Source organism: Phyllopteryx taeniolatus, chromosome 18 (assembly GCF_024500385.1).
Source record: "Phyllopteryx taeniolatus isolate TA_2022b chromosome 18, UOR_Ptae_1.2, whole genome shotgun sequence".
Lineage (NCBI taxonomy): Eukaryota > Metazoa > Chordata > Actinopteri > Syngnathiformes > Syngnathidae > Phyllopteryx > Phyllopteryx taeniolatus.
In genome coordinates, this window is record NC_084519.1 from 7,622,199 (window position 1) to 7,636,561 (window position 14,363).

General features: G+C 40.5%; 1 protein-coding gene across 1 annotated transcript in view; it reads left to right on the forward strand.

The window, feature by feature from the left end:
* The window catches only part of susd6 (sushi domain containing 6), a 39,714-nt gene that overhangs the window by 13,446 nt on the left and 11,905 nt on the right, over positions 1-14,363 (forward strand). The gene's annotated exons all lie outside the window — the stretch shown is intronic.

Here is a 14,363-nt window from a genome sequence, read left to right on the forward strand (position 1 = left end):
TGCTGCCGCCGGGTTCAGGGCGACTATGTATGTGTTCATTTAAATGGGTTGGAGATGTAGTGTTTGCGTGTGAGTTGTGCCGGAAGTGTTAATAGGTTGACTTTCTTAAATAAATAAATGTGTGTTCGTGCGCATAAGTGTGTAAGCAACAAAGCAACACAATAGAAAAAGAGGAAGGTGGCACTGCTGATCCCCAGTGTATCGCCTGAATCGCCTCTATTATGTAACGCATCACTCGTGTTGAGCCGACAGGGGCTGTTCTGACGCTCACATTCAGGGTCCAATACACTGCCAAGCTAGTCCGTCTAAATGTATCTTTAAATCCGCAGGTCACGTGCAATGTGCGTGTGTGTCTCCATGTGTGTGTGTGTCTCTGTGTGTTTGTGTGTCTCTGTGTGTGTGTCTGCCTGTCTTGTCTGTCTGTCTGTCTTGTCTGTTTGTGCTCAGCTGTTGGTGGTGCATCTGTTTGCTCACCAATGACACATTTCAAGCCTTAAATTTGTTTTTGATGAAATGTGATTTGTCAACTGGTTTAATACTATCTGAACCAAACTGCATTTTTAAACACAAGTATCAGATTATGATTCAATAGTTGTGGCTCTTGCTATTTAGTGTATATTGCAAATGATTTCTAATACGTAATAACGTTTCTATCCCATAGTTGTAGTGTACACTCCAAAGACCAAAGCATTTAGCTAATGCATGTAATTATCAATTATGTGGGACAAGCTCCTTTATATCATACAGATTAGAGCAAAGCAGGCTATGTTTAAATATGTGGTTGTCACCTTGGGACACTCTGCTCTAAAGTCCCATTCCAACATGGTCATTTGATTGGAAACTACGGAGCCCCCCTGGTGCCAAGGTATGAGAAAAATAAAATTCATTGATAATCTGTTCCCTCAGTTTAGTAAACTGTACCCTCAGTTTAGTAATCCGTACCCTCAATTTAGTAATCCGTACCCTCAATTTAGTACTGTGTTTAGGAAACACGCAGGCTAATTGTAGCCAGTCCTGCTAGTACTGCTATATAATGATCAACCCCCTCGAACTACAGCAGTATTGCCTTTCAGTTGAAAAAATGGGATGTAGGATATATCACGACATGACAGAATTTATACACAGAATTCACACGAGTAAGAATATAACATACAAATAGAATTTACTTCACTTGACAGATATACGTGGGTATACGGAGCCCCAGACATTTGCTAAACTGAGGGAACGGATTACTAAACTGAGGGTACAGTTTACTAAACTGAGGATACAGATTACTAAACTGAGGGTACAGTTTACTAAATTGAGGGCACAGTTTACTAAATTGAGGGAACGGATTACTAAACTGAGGGAACAGATTATCAATGAATTTTATTTTTCTCATACCTTGGCACCAGGGGGGCTCCGTAGGAAACCCAAGGATCACATGGCAAGTGACGTTGGTTTTATTTTATTATTTTAGGCTGTTCATGCTTCAGCCTTGACACATTCAATGTACAATAGCAACATATATAACACAATAATACAGACCAACGTGAGGCCTCACTGTGCTTTATTTTTTTAATGGCCCAGTAATGTTAGATGCAAGGAGTTCCAAGTGAACATGAGCAATCTGGATGATGTTTTTAATGAAGGCCTCTATCTCAGTATACATAATTCACATAGGTAATCCCTTGATGGATTTCAGGGATGGAGATTGCTCTGGACATTTTCATGAATATGAAATTTCATCACTGCTGGCAAGCTTTTCCAGTCCCATACAAATCCAGCATGTGGTTTGAATAGAAATGGAGACTAAACTGTACGATCATGCATTTACTTAAAGGAGCCACTTTTTTTATGTTAAGTTCTTCTTAAATATTTTTGTTTTTATCAGACAGGAAATAGGATGTCCATAAGGTTTATAAGTACCCTTTCTGTTTATGATTTGAGTAAATCCTGCAATATTAACGTGCCATAGTATCATCATCATTCAGGGAACATGCTAATAAATTAGCATTTAAATGTTCTCATTTAAAGGCTATTTACGCAAGATTTAGTAAAAAATGATACAACAATATAAAGGCTAAGCTATTTACACAATATTTACTAAAAACGGATAAAACAATGTCCTTTTCGTCATTTGTCGAGAGCATTTTGGAGCCTAAAAATGCAAGCATTTTAAAAGGATCTTAGCATGGAAGATTGAGAAAGTGAAGGGATGTGTTCAGTCGCAACGTACACAAATGTGTCGCAATCAGTCATCAATACTTAACAAAATCTTCATTTACGTCACATTTACAGCTGTTTATGCATGTCTTTGTGAACAGAGATCGTTTTTATCATGTTTGAACGTTACTATTTTTCTGAGGTTTTTGTAGCGTAAACGTACCCTTAAAGTTCTTCTGTCTTACAACTGAGGTGGATCCACAGAACTAATGTCTTTCAGTTGGCCTTTGTGATTTGTGACACAGGAAGCAGGCATAGACAGTGAGTCAGAGCTGCAAGAATAAAGACTCAACTGGGTGAATCAGGTTTTATTCACATGATCGCATGCCTTGTTTTCTGCTGTAACAGCATTATGTTTCAGGAGGCTCAAATATTTTCTATGGGTCCAGTTAAGTAGATAAACAATACCCCATGAATACCTGGCGTTACAGCAGTTTCTGCGAATATAATGGAGGACCAGAAGTCTCCCACAAACAGGCATGTGGACTCTCCGTGGCGCTAATATTTATATATGTTCATGTGTGAGAACAGGAAATGGCTGTCCCTGGGCCTGAGCAAAACGTGTCGTCATAGGTCAAAGGGACGTTGGATCATAGCCTTTCCAATATCCTCCTGGATTTGTCTATTTTTTAGAAGAGCTTGTTCTCATTGTATGCTAGCCTATTAGGTACCTCTCACATTGGAGTACAGGGACAACCCAAAGATATAAGGTTCTTTCCTTGAATGTTGACTTGTTCATGGAAACACATGACAACTCCCTCTTCTGTTTAATAACACAGTAGTCCGCAGAGGCTCGCATAGAATTATTCCTTCAACTGCAGAAGAAATTATCTCAATGAGCCATGCTTTACTTCCTTAAAAAGCCAGTTTTTGAAACATATTCTACGTGGTATCCAGACAATAGGTTTTATGAATAATACACTTGGGTATCAGAGCATGCGTTCTTGCACACTCAAGACTTGCGGCTCTTCTGAAGGTTGTTTTTACAAACAATGACGCCTTAGGACAATGGCTCCTGCGCAATTAACTGTGGAGGATTATTCCCTGAAGTCCTGTTAGCCTGGCAGTTTGTAGGCATGCAGGAATAAGGCACTATGTCGACAACTGGCCCCCGCTCTGAAATGTGAGAACAAAGAGGGCTTTGAGGGGGGTGTTGGAAGCCACAGGCCAAACCACTGCAAGCTGTAGCTCCACTCGATCACCAGCCTGCAATTACCACTGCAGTGAACACAGAGCTGCCCTTACCCCCAAGATGTCTCTCTTCTTTTTCATTTCAACCATTATCCAGGTAAGAACAGGGACCCATTTGGGGCAGTCCTGTTCAATCCTTCAGCCTTTCCATCTCACTGTATGTGTGTGTTTATCACTTGAGCCATCATTCTTTGTTCTCACCCTGTGCCATTTAACAGCTTTCCCACCCAATCAAGCCCTAAAGTGAACATTCACCCACCTCGCTGGACAACAAAATGCTCCATGGAAGCAGAGAGCACAGTGTGGCGAGACATCACATACAGCATTTCATTCACTGAAAACAGTTGAGCAGATAGCTCAATCACTGGTTGGAGATCCCAGATGGGCAGAGATATTGCTGGCTGTGCAGTTCTACCACTGCGACTGTTAACATAAGATGTCATTTTTATTTTCAGACCATAATTTATCACTTTTTAATGTGTCTGCAATCTTTTTTTACATTAAGGAAGCCAGTGGAGGTTATGCGGCATTAGTTAGTGTTAGCTAGTAAATTGTTTCTGGCGAACGATGTGTGGTTGAAGCACAAGGCAGTCATAATAATTTCCAATGGGTGTCATCTAAGGGATCAGCCTGCTGAGTAGAAGACATCCCTGACTAATGAGCTTCTATATATATCCCCCAGCTTCTCTCTTGTCTTCTTGCCTGCATTTGGTCTTTTATTTTTCAGGCTTGACATTGACAGTACATTTCTCGTTTGTCATTGTTTTTTCTGTTTACTTGTGAGGATTTTGAACATATGAGTCTTGTTGGTGGGTTTCATGTTTCTGAATTTTGGATAAAAAACATTTAAGTGTTTAGTATTTAGACCTCCCATTTAGTGTGTCCTTCACAGGCCCACTGAAATAGCAAAGGTATGGACTTGGATCACCCTTTATGTCAACATTAGCAGCTTGTTCAAACAAGTTATCAGGCTTTGCAAGACACCAGACCCTGACACCAAATGCTTTAGACATCTACACTCTGTAAGGCATTGGGCAACTATAATGACGCATAGGCTACAGCTGACTTTTCCTGCTGCCTGTAGGTGGTCTCATTCTTGATTGAATATTCTCCAACTGATCACAAAATGGCCCAAAATACACTCAATGATAAATATGCACAGTGTGTTAATAAGCACAGTAGTTAGAACTGCTAAGTGTCCAAAAAAATGCCCCAGTAAGCCCTAGTCGACCACAGTGCTCTTTACAACAATATGAATTGATTAATCCTATTAGTTTTTGTCTAGCATCAGCATTGTTGGAAGCTTTTATCATTAAAACGTGCCCACTCTTAAAGTTGAAGCCCTCCATAGTGCATAATGGCATAGTCAGATGACTGCACAGTGCACGTCGACCAAACCACTCTTCTGACGGATTGATTATGAGCTGAGCAGAAGGGCTAGCCTGTACATGCGCTATCTTGCTGCATTTCTGTTGATTGCTGTCATGTGACAAGGTGGTGTGCAGCTGATTCTCTTGAACTCACTGCTTTGCTACGCAAACTTCTCTAGCGTTGCTGCTTATTTGCTGTTTTTTGTGTATACTAAATTTAATGTGATTCCAAATGAAAGAAGACTGGAGAAACCACATAAAAGTACCTAATAACTATCCATGATACTCTCCTTTTATAATATGCCTTGGAGGATAGGTTGGCCAGGTTTTTTTCTGACTGCACATCCCTCCTACCAATGGTATGTTGACTTATCATCTTCTAATACATCATCATCTAATGTGTGGTGTATTCAGAGCTGCCAAATGTTACGGAACGTCTGTATGTTGTTACGGAAATCACCGAATGCTGACTTGTTACGGCCATAACACTGATTGTTCCGGATTTGGGGGTGGGGATCCAACATCCGACATTACCGGCTAGTATGGCGCTTTGTCCAGCCACTGTGACGAAAATATCATAAATTAGTTTGATGAAATAAACACTATTGTTTAAAAAGAGAGAGAGGAAAAAGCTGCTTTGTGCATGCTATTTATTTGGAGATATAAATGTAAAATAATTCACTGCCTCACAAAACGCCCCCTGAACCGGAAATGAATTAATCCATCACTGGAGACGTCATCTGAGGACAGGGTCAGGTTTAAAGTATATTATTTTTAATAATAAATATTTATAATATAAGATAACCTTTATTAGTCCCACAATGGGGAAATTTTCATCATATCAGTAGCAATAGTGGATATAGGAAATATAAATATATAACATAAATAGCATGCAAGAGAAGACATCTATACAAGTACATTCCCAAAATAGAACTCTATCCGGTAAACTATTGTCCATGCATAAACAATCCAATTCTACTATTCCAATTCAAATCTATCAGCAATGTTATTTGTTTGTTTGCAAAATAGAGTGCTGAGTCTTAATTGGCTTTTGAGATCTGAATAATGTGATTTTATAGACTTGTTTGTTGTTTGTTTTTTTAAACCAACGTTGAAAACAGAATTGGTAAAGGCAAATTAATCCATAGACACAGATCTTTTTGACGATGGCATGTCTAAATCTCACATACTTTGATTCAGGGTGCAACTGCCTGCACCATTACAAGGTTGATCCAATAAAAACATGAAAATGACAAATATTGAAGCCATAATTTAATAACAATTACGATTACGGAGTAATTGTGTTATGCAATTGAACAGTATGCAGAATTATTTTTATTCTATTACAAAATATACTGCAATGACTGTCCTGTGGTAATGACAAAAGTTTGAAAATATGGAAATTCAGACAAATTTGGACAAATTGTTCTAGGAGTGAATTTCTATAGGTTGGCAGCTCTGTGAATACTAGAGTCTAGTTCTTGTCTGGCTGCCTTAATCAACACGTTTATGCACATGTATTTCCTGTATACATCTTGTGTATTTCCTGTTTCTATTACTTCCTGTTTAGTATTCGAGCTGTCAGCTCTCATGCCTCATTCTGAAGTCTATTTTATGGCGTGTTGTCTCGGTGTTCAACATTGCTAGCTAAAACCCATCTCATCTTGATTAGATCTAGCCATTTAAACAGAGATCCATCTTTTATACAACTTCATCTTTTAATCAGAAACCAGCGTTGCAGGATATTGCCGCAACTATGCGCACTTTCACACAGTAAAATTCCATCCCCAACCACATAATTATAGGTGTAACGTTGTACACCCGGTGTGACGCCTCTGTCAGAGTTGATACTACCTCAGAAAGGAGAAAATTGTAGTTGACTTAACCTGGCTGTGTGCGTGCATCTGAAGACTCCCCGATCTTGGTGTAGCAGGGGATGCAATGTAGTTAGTCTAACTTGGTCTACTGCTCAAATGCTTGCCTTTCTGTTTCTGTCTGTCTTTGTTGGTCTTGGCTTGCTTCGCGTATGGTGTATCACACCCTTTCTTGATGAGCTTTTTGTGTCAAATAAAAATGAAAAATGTGGGGTTTTTTTTAGGTTCAGAGAGGACAGGGATAGGTCACCACACTCACATACAGAAATTAAACTTCGTGTTTCTCTTTAATATGTTTTGTACCAGTCTTGGCATAAACTATATTCAAACATGCAGACAAAAATATATATTGTGTCTGTCGGGTGGAATCATCGTATCTCCAAAATGACTACTTTTCAGGAAATCAAAAAATGGCATCTTGCCTGAGTTACGAAATACTGCATTGTTAAAGTAGGTATACCTCATATTGGTGTCATGCACTGTTGTACACCATCAAATAAAATGCTGTCGTTGATTCGAATGTTACGGACATATCGCCATCACCTGTGCCATCAAAGTCAGCACTCACGCTGAGGCCCTGACAAGAGATGAGGCTTTAATACTTAACAAAAGCTAACAACTGTGGTTACGTCAACTTCCCATATTCAGTTTCAAAGATCTAAGAGCCATGAGTAATGAAAAAGAACAATGAGCTAACTAGACTAGTGCAATAGGTGGAAATTAATCCAGGCACAGATTTACCTTTGTATCTGACAGGCTTCCTTCTGCAACAAAGTATTTCAGCTATCGATTTTTAAACAAAACAGCCCTCCTCAGATGTATCTAACCTAAATATTTTCACACGTCTTTCAATCTTGAGGCAACGTAATGCTCCCGCGGAGTCAAGAAGAGGTGAAATTATATGACACTTATCCAACAGTTGAATTGCTCAACAGAGTAAATAGATATCTCTCTCAAGCTATTTTCAACACTTTATACTGGTTAATAACTTGTAAAAATAATAATAATAATATATAAATAAATAACAGACAATGTGGCAACTGACGATTAGAATTTATTTGTGAAAAAATATTAAATAACCATATTTGGATATGCAAAGTTTAAGCCCCACAGCTACGGTATAAGATCTATGCATGCAGTCTTTCGTATTTACTGTAAGTATTGTACCTGTGCAGTGGAGGTTACATTAACATATTTTAGTTTAAGGAGCGTAAAAACTGATTGAAGTATTTTATACAAAGGCACAGGAAACAAATCTATGTTTGTACAGCCATCGCCGATTGTTGTTCATCTACGTCTAAGCAGACTTGTATGGGACGTCCATGTCCAACTATGTCATCTGTGTGTATGTGTATATTATGTAATAATGGACGGATACTTTCGAGCCCTTAATGTTCCTCTCAACTTGTAACAATACAAAAAGTCAACTCACCTTTATTTAAAGAGCACTTTAAAAAGCCTTGGATAAGTCCTGCGCAGGGTTTAATTACATATGATCATGGGTCCCACAAAGCTCATAATGTGAGATTCTGTGCAACAGAAATGTTTCATTGGCAATAATGTTCTCCAAATATTTTGTTCATTATTCAGTGTTGTCATTGCTTGATTTATTAAAACAAAAAAGCGTTGATTGGCTTTCGTTTTAGAAGTCTGCACTTGTCTTGGAGACACAGTGAATAGGAGGGTTATTGTCTGAAGTGTTTTTAGGCTACAGTACTGATGGCAAATGGAAATACTAGTTATAAACGAGAATGTTAAGTCAATCGTCAAAGTGGCAACTATGTCAATTGTTGCGCAGCTGGTGTCGTGAGTACTAAATAGAAAGTGTATACTACTCTACTCAGTATATGGTGTGGCCTTCATTTGGCAGAAACACTTGTTGCTTGCTATTTGTTTAGCCTCTTGTCAGCAGTTGCTCTTTCACCGGCTAACAATCATTCAGCATTGCCACTGCAAACCCAACAGCTATGCCTTAACAGAGGGATGATGCAGAGAGGGGTGCAGTCATTTTGTTGTAAGTGGTCTCTCCCTCTTTAGAGAAGCATATTTATGTGCTGTTTATTACTCCATAAATATAAAGGAAATTAACATCTTAATAATGACTCATCCCTTTAATAACACTGAATGAGGCGCACTGCTGGTTTTGGTCACCACATTGGACACATTTAAAAATATATATTTATATATATATTTTTTTTTTTTTGGGAAGGTTTACAATTTGTAGATGTCATTTGGTCAAGGTGCCAGACTCCGATAATCGCGCTTTCACCTTCAGCAAATGTCCTCAACCCTTTGCCGGCTGGCAGAGTCTGCCTTCTGAAATGTGATCAGCTCACAGTTGTCACAGTTGCACTGACAGTCTGGGAGGGCGTGTGGTGTGCCTCAACACATGCACATGTGCAAAGGAGAGGGGTCCCCTACACTCTTTTGTTTTCCCCCTGTAAACTGAGAGGAAGGAATGTCTGCCTCCCAGCTGTCCTCAGTGGTGAGGATGATAGAAAAGCGTAGGGGGACTCACTGTTCCCCTTTATCCCATCTGTTCTTCAGGTCAGTGTGTGCATGCGCAGAGTGCGGTCACACAATAGTGCCCTCCTCCCCTTGCCCAGAAACCATTTGGCCTCGCATGCATATCCAGCCCTTCAAATGCAAAAAGTGTCTGTTGTTCTTTTGTGAGGAACGCTGCGCCCATCCCTCTGTAGGCTGGAACAATGGGATGTAATAACAGCACACGTGGCTGGCTTAAATGTATTGCAACACTACAGGGCGGATGACTGGGGAGTGGGGGATGATTTTTTTCCTGTTTAGAGACTTCCTTCTCCCTGGGTGGACGTATTGTGTGTGCACTTGCATCACCTACAAGGAGAACATTGGTTCTTTGGTAAACCACAGCTGTTTAACTGTTTCTGACCTTTTTATGTGGTGATCATAGGTATAAGTGACATTATTAAACATTTCTGCTTATGATTGTTTGGTTAATACACAACACAGAATGAGTTATTACATGTGCTGTGGGACTACTTCAACCTACACTTGTTATGAAGGTTGTATAAAAGTGCCAACTCCCCCATGATTGTCATGATGCCACCCCCCTTTTCCTCCATTGTAACCTAGTACAGATCAACCATATTTCTTGTAGAAGAGGTGGGTTCTGATCTTCCTCTTAGTGGTTCAGTCAGACATGATTTATCCTATTCTACATGTATCGTATTGTAATTTTTAAAACCAAAGACTACTGAACTCTAAGAAGCTTTATTTACGATAAAAATAAATCTGTTTTTCTTATTTAATCCGGGGACCATATTCTTTGTGTACTGTGCAGAACTCTAATTCCAACATCTTGGCTAACAATCCATTGGATTAGTAGGATAAACTGGCAAATCTAGAAATGAACAAAAATAACCTCATCCAAAACATGACAGATATTTCATCGAAAACAACCGCAGCTTTGGAGAGAGAACCCATCAAAGGAACAAAAAAATACATATTTACAAGGCCAAAGAGAGCATCATCATCCCTGAGGTTTTAATCTTAATCCAACCCACACACAAATTCCCCTGATTCACAACACACACATTTATGGCCTATTGTTCAATAGAGCGTCGAAACAGCTGGTCACAGAAGTCATCAATATCTGATCTGCTTTAGAGCACTCACAGCTTGTAATAGAGGATAATTACAATTTTAATTTGCCTTGCGGGGGAAAGACCGTTTTAAACCCTTCTCCTCCCCCCAACTGTGTTTTCCCCAATCCAACCCCCCTCCAGCTCTGCGTAGGCTAGTGCCATTGGTAACAGATGGGGAAAGGGAGATATTCACAGCCAGGCAGGCACTTCAGAATAAATCGGGGGATTTTAACGCCTCCCCTCTGTACGTCTCCTCCGATGCCCTAAGGTGCAGGATGTTAGGGTTAAGAATCGTCCTCATGAGTGTTCTTGGTCTGGTGGTTCTTTGTCCCTCATAATGTGTCCATCCAAACTGGCCATTAAAGCATTTTCCACCAAAAATGACGAGTTGGTTCCCAACCCCGGCCATTAAACTCACTAATCAACTGTCATCATTTACATGAAAGGGTGTGTGCACAAGTACAATTTCTGTTTGGTAGCACAGCTATCATCCATTTTCTGTATCGCTTTTCCTGTTGAGGCTCACAGTAGGGGCTGGAGCCTGTCCTCGCCGACTAAACCCTCAACTGACCACAACTCAGTCGAAGGGAAATTCTAAATTCTGTTTATTATTGAACCTAACTCAAATGCACGAATGTTTGTGAACTGTGAAACTACTAATGGTCAGTCACATCCATTTCTTGAGCATTTCTTTCATTTTTAAATTGAATTTCTCCTCCAATCTATTCTCTTGTTCATCAAGATGACATCAGACTTGTGGGAGAACATTTTGTGTTGAACTGTGGCTCATTCCCTTCCGCATTGGAACAAGCCAGGGTGAAGTGGACTCGTATTGATTCCCTTCCGCATTGGAACAAACCAGGATCAAGTGGACTCGTATTGCTTAGTGTTTTCCCCTCTGTCTTTAAAGTCACTTTTCCATGGAAGGAAGAGACAGAGACTGGAATATATATTTACACCAATTCCAGGATGTTGTTGCTCCAGCATTTCAACCCACAGTGTGGTATGTAGTGTTGCTGACTACCCATGAATCTCCCCTTTTTTCTGCGGTCGCTTCCTTGTTCTCCCAATCAATAAAGACACTCCAGCCCAATCTCTCTCTCTCTCTCTCTCTCTCTCTCTCTCTCTGCCCCTCATTGGATTTCTTTTTCTCCATTGTTTACTCTAGCGGCGGCACGGTGGCCGACTGGTTAGAGTGTCTGCCTCACAGTTCTGAGGACTGGGGTTCAATCCCCGGCCCCGCCTGTGTGGAGTTTGCATGTTCTCCCCATGCCTGCGTGGTTTTTCTCCCACATCCCAAAAACATGTATGGTAGGTTAATTGACAACTCTAAATTGCCCGTAGGTGTGAATGTGAGTGCAAATGGTCGTTTGTTTATATGTGCCCTACGATTGGCTGGCAACCAGTTCGGGGTGTGCCCCGCCTCCTGCCCGATGATAGCTGGGATAGGCTCCAGCACGCCTGCGACCCTAGTGAGGAGAAGCGGCTCAGAAAATGGATGGATGGATGTTTACTCTAGATGCCAGATTAATTTCAACCCCGGTCCTCAGCACTGTGAGGCAGATTTGCTAACCAGTCGTTCACAGTGCCGCCACATTAATAGTCAATAAATTTAAAGTAGCTTTCTTTTTTGGTAAAGAATAGAATTGATTCCCTGGAATCATGTAACCTCACCTCTTCACTTGGTAGAAAGTAGGGTGGTAACAATTCTGTATCGAAACTGAAAATCGCGGTTCTCAAATTCATGAAACTGTCGTCTTAAAAATGCATGATCGCAACACGCCCTTTCATCAGCGTGGTTGTACATGCCACATTCAACTAAGCTGTGTGTCGCCTCTTTACATAGTTTTTTCAACCTGTCATTACAGACAGTGGCCACTGAGCTGCACAAGTGAGCGACAATGAGGCAAATCACTGGTCGCAATGTCACACTGACTTACAATGCCAAATAATTTAAAACATGCTGGGGATTCCTCTCGCGCTATAATATATAAATAATATATATATATTTTTTTTTTTTTATTATTCAATGTAATACAATGTAAGCCTAGATTGAGGATATATTTCCTCATTAAGCCTCCTCCAATTGCGTGTCACGGGACTACTTTTTCCGGTAAGCGGCGCCCAGTGATCAAACCTGTGGCTACTGGCTAGCTAGGCTACTAATCCTAGTTCAACTAAAGACACGAGGAGAGCAACAGTAAGAAACACGGCCAAAGTAAAGGAAAGTAAAGACTGAATCAATCACAATCACAGCTGATGGATGGACATTCCGTGTACTAGAGCCACACAGCCGCTCAACTGTGTGGCAGAAATACTGGAAGCAGCTGTGGCAGTGGAAAAACACTGTGGAAAATTTGCAAGTAAAACCCCCTTGTTCCTCGTTCATTTGTGACCATGGACAATGCTAAAAACATTGGTAATGCTATGCTGTTGAAGTGGCTGGATGTGAGATGCTTCGCGCACTCTGTTAACCAGAGTGCTGGTCAGAGTGAGACAGTAAGAGAAGATTTTTTTTTTCTTTTTTACTTTTTTTCTGATTTACAGCACAGACCGTAAGTCTCAGAGACTTCTTAGGGGGAAAATTGTACAGTCATGTACAACTATCCATCCATCCATCCATTTTCTGAGCCGCTTCTCCTCACTAGGGTCGCGGGCGTGCTGGAGCCTATCCCAGCTGTCATCGGGCAGGAGGCGGGGTACACCCTGAACTGGTTGCCAGCCAATCGCAGGGCACATAGAAACAAACAACCATTCGCACTCACAGTCATGCCTACGGGCAATTTAGAATCTCCAATTAATGCATGTTTTTGGGATGTGGGAGGAAACTGGAGTGCCCGGAGAAAACCCACGCAGCCACGGGGAGAACATGCAAACTCCACACAGGCGGGGGCGGGGATTGAACCCGGGTCCTCAGAACTGTGAGGCTGACGCTCTAACCAGTCGTCCACCGTGCCGCATGTATAACTAAGTGTTCTAAATAAATAGTCCAGATTTTGCCATCATAATCTCTTCCTTTTAGGCCCCCCCCCCCAAAAAAAATTAAGAAAAATCAAATGGGTCAGAAATTGTGATTCCTATCAAATCGTGACCCTGTTACTTGTTTTATCGTTAGAGCCCTTGAAGAAAGGCAACGCGTTTGTTGACTCTTTATTTTACAAGTGCAGTGTGATCGAATGGGGGAAAGAATCACTATACAGTGGCCACTAGGGTTTGGCATAGTTTGAATTTGAGCAATTCCGGTTCCTCATTTTGATTCCGGTTCCAAACGATTCTCGAATCCGATTATTTTAGGGGACAGGGTCAAAAAAGTTTGCATGGTTTAAATAAAGGATGTTCAAATCCATTTTCTTTGCAGCCCGTAGCATAGACTAAAATTAACATTTGACTCTGGGTTCTTTATAACCAGTACCAATCTCAAACCTATGAACTAAAAGGCAATGTGTGCGGAACTAACCCAATTGACTTAATATCCTTTCAGCTAAAAGTTAAATATAGCATTGTTAAAATAGTTATTTGTGACAGTTGAATCACATCAAATGGTTTATATATGAAAGTTTTAACTTGACTTTCTGTTTTAAGCTGGTAGCCTTTTATTTTGAAAGGTACGCAGCAGAACAAAGCATTTTGGCACGAAAAGTAACTTCACAGACAACGGTGAATTTTGAAAATGGAAGTAAACCTGGACTGCAAAAAAAAAGAGTAATAAATGGAACCAAATACTATTAAGCGTAGATTCCTTTGCCTACGCACCGATGAGGCACAAGGTTATGTTTCTGGTACTGTGAGACAACGTTTATGTGAATTTTGTCCCAATTCATTGTGATGTAAAGTTTCTAGTTTGACCTTTGGTCAAGTTTTACCTCAGTGTTAAACTTTTTTTTCTTTCATCGGCTCTTGTGTTGGTTTGAAGACTAAAGTAAACGCTAAAAACCATCAGTGCAAATGTGCAACCCACCGTTTAACTTGTTAGCTTCCTCAATGTTGGTTTAGATGTATTTTATTGTTTCCCTCACCCAATTTGACTTGTAGGCTGCGGCTTGGAGCGGGAGGGAGCACGTCAGACTTCTACACATGGTGAAAGCGTCCTTTGCACAATA